This window comes from Apteryx rowi, unplaced genomic scaffold (genome assembly GCF_003343035.1).
Source record: "Apteryx rowi isolate R43461 unplaced genomic scaffold, aptRow1 scaffold_3, whole genome shotgun sequence".
In the NCBI taxonomy this organism is placed as follows: Eukaryota; Metazoa; Chordata; class Aves; order Apterygiformes; family Apterygidae; genus Apteryx; species Apteryx rowi.
Window position 1 is genome coordinate 1,628,163 of NW_020449418.1, and position 10,811 is coordinate 1,638,973.

Consider the following 10,811-nt stretch of genomic DNA (forward strand, 5'->3'; position numbering starts at 1 on the left):
AACTCTATTTCTGAAAACATCATACTTTTAAAAAAAATCCCTAACTCAGTTTATTGTTATGCCTTTGCTAGGTTTCAGAAGGCAAGTTTGGGTTAGTCACTGCTACTTGTGGTATCAGAAAAAACAAGCTAGTTAAACACATGATAAAAACAAAAAAGTTGTGTGAGAAAACCCCACACTTGCTTTCTAATTACCAGTATTACCTTGAACACAGTTGTCACAAGCTACTCTTCTGAACAGCTCTGGGTAGGAGGAAACTGTTTTGGCCAAGTAGAAAAGGTTAAAAATTAAAATACAAGTGAGAAGAAAGGGCTAGGAAGTGGCTAGCTGGGAAAAAGCTAAGAGAAAAAAGGAAGAAATGTTTTTTTAAAAAAGTAGTACTGGCACAAAAGAAAACAACCACTTGGTTTTTGGAACAGACCAAAGTCCCAACGTGAGAAGAAGTTGTCTGAGCAGCGTGGGTGAGCAAGCTTGCACCGCGTTGCCTGCTGAAGGGTTCACAGCAAGCTAGTGTTCGCGGACAGAGCCACGGTGTTTCCTCTTCTTGACAGAAAATGAACAGYGCCCACTGCAAGTCCAAATCTGGAGTGCAACTCAAAGCACAATCTTAACTTCTCCATATTAAACTCTGGAGCATCCAAAAGATTCAATTTTAAGTGAATATTTATGAAAAAGAAACAGAAAAGGCTGACTGCTCTTGGCAGCGTGGCACAGAATTTGCTTTTACAAAATGTATTTACTTTGGAGGTTCCTTTTGCGAAACACCTGCCTGCGTTGGCCCTTGTCAGCTCCGAAGCCCATCAATTTTCCCTTCCCCTCTTTCTTACCCGTGTTCCTGTGAGTTTGCTGCCTCCACAGGGAGCCAGAAGCTCCAGCCCCTGCCAGACCTCACTCAGCTTCTTGATTATTTAGTTGCATTTCTATTGAGGAATAAGACACGTACTCATCGTAGGAAAAATCCACCCAGTTCAGCTTTGCATGGGCCTACCCAGAAGCTGTGCAATGCAAAGGGAAGCGCTTTGAGCATCGCTTGGTCTCATAGTAATTGCTGGTTCCATTTCTTTCCTGCTTCTTCCTAGATCTTATGACAAGAAGTCGTGAGGACAGCAAGTTGCTCGCAGTTCTAGTTCGCTGTTGGGTTCCTGGATGCCCAAAGTTTGGAGAATTTGCTCATCTCAGTGGGAAGAATGACACAAGCCATGCTTGCCCCCGGGGTACAGGCCAGCTAGCTTCCCGTAGCCCCAGGCCCACGGCAGGGCTGCCTGGGCCGAGAGGAGAGAGCCGGCTTCCAGCCACGCTCCTGCCCTCCATCCTGCTCGTGTGGTGAAGGCGCCGTTTGCTGGTGCCCCTTGAAAGCAAAGGTGGCCCACTGGGCCCGTCAGCCAGGTGCCCCTCGCGCGCTCCGTCCCCACGAGCATCCTGCAGCAGCACTGCGGGGATGAGCGCTGCATGGGGCACTCCTGGCAGGACATGCTGAGGGGAATATAATCGGTAAGAAATATAATCGGTAATATAAGACCACAGACAACTCTGCACTGGCAAACTATACATGTCTGATTTGCCTGTCAGCTCTTGCAAGGGAGGGGAGATTGTATTATCACAGGAGTGAGGATGAAAAACGCAAGGATTTGAACGTGAAAGCACCAAGAGCCCTGCACTAATGTTGTGGGAAGCTGGCGATACCTTCAAAGCAGAACAGCCAGGACTAGGGAGTGGGGTTTGAAAAATAGCTGAGGGAAAAATACGAGCCAAAATTCAATCTTTTGGAAAGGTGCACATACAAAGAGGGACATGTTACAGTAGAGCTATGGATGCAGTGAAGGAAAAGCACTGCAAAAGAACTGCCTCAAAAGTAACTATTCATCATTTACGGTTCTTTTAAAAACCCTTTACACTGCTGCTTGCAAAGGTCTGAAAATGGTTAACATGCCAAGCACGTATGTCTGTCATGCTGGGTAATGCTGCATCATCATTTCCTGATGCTTCTGTTCTTCTGTCCGTATCCATCTGTTGTCTTGTGTGAAGGTTACCTCAGAAACACTTGGGGACAGGGATTGTTGGGTTTTGCCTATGCAGAACCCAGCATGAATCGTTCCTGGTTCTTGCCTGGATCTTCTAGACACTACTATCAAAAAGAAAAGTTTAAAGGTTTCACATACCAAAATTAAGGGGAAGAGAAATTATCTTGGCCTTTGTGAACTAGCAAGGAAAGAATTTCAAAATAAGTACTTTGCAAAGTTTAGACTTCCAGAGGCTAGTGCAAGGTGCACAAAAGGGGAGACTGAGTGTACAGCTAGCAGGTGCACAGGTCTGCAAAGATGCCTTCACTGTAATGCCAAGGAAATCAAAATTGCCTCCAAGAAAAACAGATAAAGTGATGCAATGACATAATTCAACTGCTGCCAGTAGAATATAAATTACTCGCAGGACAATCAAGAAGAAAAACACCTACAGTATTTATTTGTGTAACACAGATATAGACCCCATAATTCACAGGTAAAAATGGGTGATTCTTTGAACCTATAGACACAAGAACAAACACAAATAAAGCAAATGACCTAGCTTAAAGCAGTGTTACAATAAAGGGGCCTGATGGGGGAGATGTTGCTTACAGCTGCCTTCTCTCCTTGCTGTGTGGCAGCACACCATCTGAATGAGAGCAAGACCTCAACCTTACAGAAAGCACCAACCAGACCTTTCTCTGAGGAGTGATATTGAAGGAAGAATGAAGAATGCATGCTCAGGTTTGTAAACTTTTGGCTAGATTAGTTTTAAACCCACCACGTCTAAAACTACAACTAGAGCAGATCCATTTGGTGAGCAGAACAACCTAAGAAAGCTAGACTTCTGCATGAGGATGCCTCATCTTGCCCAAACAAAGAGTCATGCTAAAGCTGGATAAGGATGTGATGAGCATCATGCCCTTTTGAAAAGAGAAGGAATACACTCCACCGAGGGCTTTGAGATCTCTGCTTGAGAGATGTCCTACCAGTAAGATAAATTCTGCTGGTTGCATTGCAGGTGGGAGATACAGGTTATGTTGTCTAGACTTCTGCTCCATGCCTTTCACAGGTTATGAAAATATTGTGGTCCCAGCACTGCTTTTGCTAGCATTCCATTCAAGTAATAAACTAGGTATGATAAAATGCCTAGTTGTATAGTGCCCACACAAAGATACAAATCTCCTTGCTCAGTCCCACCCCTATATTTTACTAAAAAGCAATGAACAAACATTTCTTGATGAGGGAGTAAAATACATTTTATTCACCCAACACCCTTTCTTAATTGGATGTACTTCTGGGGTATCTACTGATTATTCATGTTTCACAGCTTCATCTGTATTTTAGACTTTAGCACAAGCAACATGATGCAATGCCTGATAAGCAGGAGAGGGGAAATGCATGCACAATACAAGATGTTCCCCTCCAAATCTCAGTTCCTCTTAATGCAAAGAGGACCTACAGGGCACAGTGTTACTTGGGCTCAAATATAAAACTCCTGGTTGTAGAGCACCCTGTGAAATTGGTAAGCAGAGACCGATATTTTTAAACACAGACCTCGGTTAACATTTTCTCAGAAATGTCTAGGAGATCGCTGACCTCATCCTTCGAACAGGGAAGCAGGGTGCAGGCATGAGCTCATTCAAGGTTGGAAAGGAAGTCTGCGGTGAACCTCAGGCTCAGGGACCTGATCTACAGCCACAAAACTGCCCTTGCCCCACATGCAGGCACAGACCCTGACAGCAACTCAACAGAAAGATCTCAGCAAAGACTTTTTGCAATTTTTGTGACTGTGAGCATAAAGACAGGCTCAATCCCACCTACAAGTCACTTCACACTCTACACTGTCCTGGTCTTCCCACCGTCCTCTCTCCCCCCCTATAAAATACCTCTTTTGTCTGCTGCTTTGGGACCTACACATCTATGCGAAAAAAAGGGAGAAGTAAAACCTGGAGTAAATCAGTCTACAGAAAGTACTTAAGAACAAAGGATTAATTTTAATGCCCAGTTTTGAGCAAGTTTGGCCGTTAGCTTCAGGAAGTCTTCATCATTTATGTAGAGGAGGAAGCAGATGGAAATCATAGAATTAATTTGACCTGAAGAGATTGTGTTATGGAAAAACACACACGTCAGGCCCCATTACTCAAGATTACAGACCTGGGGATAAAATAAGCCATGTGTGGTGTACAAGTATGAGCATGCCGGATGCCATTTAGCAGCCTTCTGAACTGCACATTTCCTCGAGTAAAGGAGCATATTGGTTTTGTGCAGGAGAATCCAAGGCCTGTAGGAGCTTTTCTTTCTTCTGTCCTTCAAGGAATAGGATTAGCAACAGGAATGTTCCCTGTGAAAGCCAAGAAATTGAAAGACTGATAATACTGTCCCTTGTCTTTGGGTGGGATGTGTTTCAATCAAAGCAAAAAGAGTGCAGTTCCATCTCAAATGAGAGCCCATGGTGCCAAAGTGTCCATAGGGGCAGTGTTGAGCTCTAATTGTTGCTGCTGTACCCTAGCTGTGCTCCCAGATGTGAAGAAATGGCTTGAAACTTGTCTAGCATTTACTTTATAGGTCCCGGTTTTCTCCAGCTCTGAAGGTGTGGCAGACACCAAGGTCCTGGCCAGGAGTATGAAGGGGAAATAAGTTTAGGCCATGACAATAAGCTCTGCTTGTTGGCTGGGGTGCACCCAGGGCACAGGCGCACCGCAGTGCCTGTCTGTGCTACGCAGAGCTGAGGAAGTGCCAGCACTGAGCACTGACCTGCTAGCCAGGCCTGCTGTTGTCAAAATAGAGAACGGTCTCTTCCCCAGATCAGAGGACAGGTGAGAACAGGGACAGTACGAAATACCCAAGGGAAAAGGGGAGAAGACTAGGGTTTTGAAGGGCTTGAAAGTGTTTTGCGACACTGTAGTCATACCTTGCGTTCAAGTCACTGTTACATTTGCTGTGATGCATAGGACCCTCAGACAGGGGGTGTCAGCAGAGAAAGTAGCTGTTATCCTACAGTTTATTGTTATCCTACATCTTATTTTGTAGATGATGTATCTAAAGGACAGGAAAGCTGCGGGGCTTGCAAAGAGGAGTTAGCACAACTGGAGTTTGTTGTGCAATTCTGTCACTAGTGGAGGGAAAAGGGCTGGGTTAGTAGCTGTTAGGCTCAGTGAATTCCTCAGGCCAGAAGGGACCCTGAGTCCAAACACTGCTCAAAGCAGGGCCAACTTCCAAGTTAGGTCAAGGTCTGGACATCTGCAGGGATGGAGATCCCACAGCCTGCCTGGGACCCTGCTTTACCTCTCATATGAAAATGTTAGTGAAAATGAAGACTGCCTTCCCTACAAACCCTAAAGTCACTAAAGACAGCAATTAGATCCCCCTCACCTTCTGCTCTCCAGCCTGACCAAACCAGCTCCCTTTTGGGAGCTGAGTCCCATGGGAGCTGCAAGAGTCTCTTGTTTTGCAAGGGCCCAACAAATCACAAATGTGAACTTGGCAGTAAACACTCTTTTTAAGATCAYAGTTAGCAATGCAAACCCTACTTCTCACTTCTTTCCATTGCATGTAAGAGCAAAGCCGGGTGACAGCTACAGTGATAGCTATAACTATCTGAAGTTAGGGGCCTTTGCAATGCTCTGAGTTTTGTGCAGAGTTTGGTGGCAATCACAGCAGGCCATGTTGAGTTCCACTCACTTTGAGATTGTTCTTAAAAGCAGTCTCTGAGTTTAAGGATCACTTCTTTTGATCTCCATTACCCATTTTGGAGATGCTGACTGAGGACTTTTTAAAGGAGACGTTTCCAGTCCCTTTGGCTAATTTTGGGGGTTCTGGCAGCCAGAGAGTCCACCATTCTTTTCTCTCACATTTAGGACATTTGCAAAGGCAAATGCAGTGCAGCAGAGACACAGGGAGAGCTGCAACCTACCTACCTTGGGCAACAGACTCCCCATTCAAGACTGCCACTAAGTTGGCAACTAGAAATACTCTTAATCTGCACTTACCGTTCCTGTAAATGTCATTAATGGCTTGGTAGAGAAAAGGTTAGTCTGAAATTTCCCTTGTCCCCCAAAGTGAGAAACCATGTCTTGTTGCATGACAAACAGACGTAGGACCTCTCTGTGAAGCCTTATCTCTGCACACGCCACTCCAGTCTTGTTGCAGGGCATACTTGAGCAGGGTTTGACTTTTGTTCTCATTACAGAGCAATCCAGGGGCAGCAGGGTTGGGAATTCAGAGTCAAGAGACTGGGCTAAAGGGGGCCTGGGACATGTGTCCCACCACGGTTTCAGTGACGCTGAGAAGACAGGCCAGTGACCAAGTCTGAAACTAGGTCATGGAAGGAGGTTTGTTTTCCCATTGCAGAATGCTTTCTGCAGGCTACAGTGGGGTCGATTTGCAGAAGCATTCCTCCCTGCCCTTGGCGTTGTCACCAGTGTGCTCGAGCAGTGCAGCTTTTCTATGCGGGCTCAGCTCAGCTCCGAGGCCAAGTGTTACACATGCAAAGGAGCCACAAACTTCAGAGCATAACCAAAACCAATGTATTTATTTATCATTCTTGTGCTCTGAGTGAATATAAATAGAGTATGCATTAATTCACATTAATATGCTGAACATTGACTCTATTCATTCTTGGCATATCTGGACTTCACAAGATCAAAAGCAGTGGCCAAGAGATTTTTAAAGTGGGGAACAGTACTTTGTGCCTGGTTGGTTAGAGATCCTTAAGAAACACGGGATTTGCCTTAACAGACTCATCTAGTTCCCTGTTCTGCCTCCAGCGATGACCTACTTTCTCTGCCGAACATGTCAGAGCTCTCTGATGCACAGATGAAAAATTCTTTCCTGATCCTCTAGTGATCTTGTGTTTGGAGGCAAAATACTAGTAGTTTGTATTCAGAAGAGGCAGGAGAACCTACATCTGGACTAGCTCCACAGATTTCAGGGAGTTCCACCCATCTAGCCAACATTGCAAAATTTAAYGTGGGCTTTACGCTAACCTCTCAGGACGAAGTCAGCATTTTACCACCACATTCAGCAGGGAATAAATTGTGCTGTTCTCAGGGGATGCCCAAGCAGCACAGGCAGGAATAGTCTGGAGAATCCCAGTGCACTTTCTGGGATGAAATTACAGGGTTTATAGCTTACTGGTAATCCAAAACTGGTTATCAGTCATCTTTATGTAAGTGTTAGAGATTACTGYAAAAGTGACTCATTCCCTTTCTTTTTTGGCGGGGAGGGGCGAATCTAATTGAAGAACAGCTACCTACAGTGTTGTTATGAACAAACTTATTGCAATTTAAACACCTGTACTTTGTTTTTTTGGCTTATAACACAGTTTGGGTCATAGCCCCTCTCAGAGTTACAGTAAGCCGTACTGTGATACTCTCTTTCCCTGTGCAAGGAGATGCACTAGTGAGTCATTTCCACCTCTTCAGCCAGAAGAGATGTTGCTGTGACTTTGAGATGTGTTAGAAAAAGGAAATAGGAAGAAAATCCCTTCGTTTAGCCATAAGGCTAGCTTCATACAGCTGCAACTTGAGTTATTCAAAGAGGCCACTTTTGCAATTGTATGGGCAGTGGAGGGTGAAACAATGTTTTTCTCTTTTACATGGAAAGACATACAGAAAAGACATACAAAATAGGGCTAAGGGTACCCTTTCTTCATCTCACTCTGGACTGTGGTCCCACAAGCGCTCAGCATATTGTACCCAGCTAACTGCTCTTATGTGTGATGGGATGATGGGGTCGTGGGAAGTGCAACGATGAAAAGTCTAAGTTCAAGCGTCTTCTCCCATTTGGTCTGGTTCAGAGCACCATGTCAGGATGTGAAGGGAGTTTAGCAAACACAGGTAGCCTCTCAAGCTGCTTTAACTTGATCATCTGTCTGCCTCAAAGCAAAAGCATTTTGTAAAATGCAGCCACTACTCAAAGTAACTTTACAGACAGTGTGTCTTTGAGATGGTTGTAATCATATTCTTGGGAGTAGTTGAAAAGTTGCTGGAACAAATGCGTGATAAAAGCCTTTCCATCCCCCCTCCCTCCCCCCCCCACCGGCTTCTGCAGAAACACTTCTGAATGTCATGATTCCTTCGTTGTTTAAAATGATTCAGCAGTAGACTCTCAAATAGTGTCCGTCTGGTTAAAAATAGTTGTTTGCCTCATATGGCTTTAGCATGGTACTGTCAACTGTAAAATGTTCCACCTTCCAAAAAATTAGAGTGAAAAATGAAAGGGAGCTTTCACACATCATTACTCTCCATAGTTAGACCTCCAGAGCTCATTCCAAGCCTATCGAAGGAGGAGAAGCCAGCTTGGAAGGCAGGAAGGCAAGATATTCGTGTTATTGCTTGGTGCCCAGCAGGTTCCCGTGAAACATTATCTTATACACGAAAGCAGCCAAGCTGATGGGTCATTCTGTTTCTCAAAACAAAACACTAATTTACTTTCAAGAAATATTTTTTCTTTGGATTTCTGAAATATAGCAAGGGCTTAGTCATAGCAGCTGGATGTCTCCTGACGTCAGGAGAACATGCTCCAGGAGGGAACCAGTATAACCCAGTTAGCTGAACACTCTACAGTCAGCCCAAAACACTGGGGCAAGACAGTCCAAGAGCCTGCAGCCTTCGTCAGACATGTCAAGCTCCCCACTCTCCACATGCACAGACCAGGGATGGGTCTGCAGGACACGTGATGTATTGGCTTTCTTTTCATTTAGATCAGTAAACAGAATGTGTTTTAGGGAAAAAAGGGTGTTGTGATTGCAATAGTGGACAGAAGGTGCAGGTAGGTTGTTTCTCGTAGTGCTGTAACATGATGCTTGAATGTGGTTGCCTTCAGGCCCTGCAGCTGGGGCCTGTGTGTGTGGTGTCACAGGGCAGCGCTCATGAGGCACAGCAGAATGCTAAATGGAAAATGCTTTGTGTCCAGCCTACTGGGCCATGCCTGGGTGGAGGTGGACAGTGCTTCTGCAGTGTCCAAAGTCAGCTCCTAATGTGCCTGTCTTGTGAAGGCTTCCAGCTGAGGAGTAAGGGATGCACAGATCGAAAGGCTGAGCTGCTTTGCCCCATGGCTCCAGACCAGAAGAGAGAGCCACTTGCAGTGAGCAGCAGATGTGTTCATGGTGGTTTCTCCCATTTGCTGAGCAGAAAACAGCCTTAGACTTGGTGATTCTTGGTCACTTCCAGCACTGAAGAACTTCAGGGATGCCAGAGGAGAGGGAAAAGTATCCATCTTTCGCTGCATATTTCACAGCATCAGAAGCTGACTTTAGAAGCTGTATGACAAATTGTTGGTTAATACCTGCATTAATTCTTTTTTTCCTGAAAAAATACACCTACTGTGCATGCAGAGCAGTTCTCTGCTCTTTTTGACAAGGTGATATGTGGAATACTGCTCCCTGGGACATGGCAATTCACTCTCGCTGGAATACAGTCAGGCTGCAGATGGCGGCTGTGGGAACTACAGGGTCTCTGCATTAAGCAGCTCCACTGTCAAATCCTAGCCAACATCAGTGGGACAGGATTTTACTACAGAGCCAAACCTCCCACAAAGGCCTAACAGCCAAGTGCTGCAGCATGTATGTAAGATGCTCTGAGTACCCATCTCTGCCACCAAGCAGCATTTGCTGACATTGCTGCTATATTTAAGAGGGCCTGAAGCACTCATTTCACAAAGCCCCATCTCCTGATATTTTTATCTGGACCATAAGTGTTTGCTCTGGATTAGTCTTGATGACACAAAGGATGAGCCTAGAAATGAATCACTGCTACAGATAAATTAATGCCTTGAAGGAGCGCAGAAAGGGTCCAAGTTTGCTAGCTTCAGATGCCTACTTGTGTGCCAGACCCCAAGAAATAGTTGTGTTTATGGGAAGGGACTTTTTCACAGGSCAACAATTTTAATGCATGCCAGGTCTTATGCAATTTTTCTTTCCCTTTAAAATATAATGATAAAGTTTGAAGTGTGGCTTTTGTGCATGAATGAGACAGTTTCCATAATAATTTTTAATATGCATAGACATTTTGTTTTGACCTCATGGGGCATGAGTCAACTCCTACTTGAGGCCACTTGAGCCCTCCCAGTGACCTTCCTGGGGGCTGGCTAATTGGGCAGCAGAGGTCTGATGCACTGTAGGTGGCTGGCTAGCATGACCTGATGAGCCTTAGGGCAACTCAAAAGAGCAGTTCAATCCAAAGAGCCTGGATCAGGAAATTGCATCCATAGCATTCAGTGTACTTGGTGGAAAAACAACGTTTCTGCCCTAAAAAGGTGCATGCTGCAACATCACAAGCCTCCCCTGGACAAGTCAACAGCAGTAGGCATTCAACCCTGCCAAATCCCTGAAGTTCACCCATCTGAAGCAGATGCTAAGTTTCTTACTTTGAAGGCTACAGGATTTAGGGGCTCCTTGATTTGACTGAGCTCTTTGAGTGGAACAAGCATGGCCCTGGGTTGCCTGAATTACATGGACCAAGTCCTCCACACTCACAGATGTAAGCAGGCCCCATGAACCTGACCCAGTCTCTCTCTCGGGAGTGCTGCCTGCACTGCACTGCTGCACGACAGCATGAGCAGAGCTGTAGCACTGATTTCAGTGAAGACAACTAAACACACAGAGGATGCAGGGATGGGATCTTGCTTAAATTCAGGCATGTGTCCATCCAGTATATACGAATTTTATTTCTCCTTCTTAAGGACTGTGGGAAAAGTAATTTCTTTTCTGGTAGAAGCAAGTTTCTGCAGGGAAATCCAGGTTTCCCAGTTCAGCAAAGCTGCAGCAATTTACCTCAGCGCAGAAAAGTTCCCCTATTCTGTAAGACC

General features: G+C 45.2%; 1 protein-coding gene across 7 annotated transcripts in view; it reads right to left on the bottom strand.

Annotated features, from left to right (window-relative positions):
* ADRB1 (adrenoceptor beta 1) overlaps positions 1-10,811 on the bottom strand; it is a 43,600-nt gene that overhangs the window by 11,767 nt on the left and 21,022 nt on the right. For 2 of the 7 annotated variants that reach the window (XR_003254177.1, XM_026069655.1), the window contains one exon: positions 6,515-9,264. The exons of 3 other annotated variants lie outside the window; for them this stretch is intronic. The gene's annotated coding sequence lies outside the window, so the exon portion shown is untranslated. Of the gene's footprint in view, positions 1-4,326; positions 4,345-6,514; positions 9,265-10,784; positions 10,802-10,811 lie in introns of those variants that run through there. 2 more of the 7 variants (XM_026069659.1, XM_026069657.1) reach the window with 2 other exon arrangements.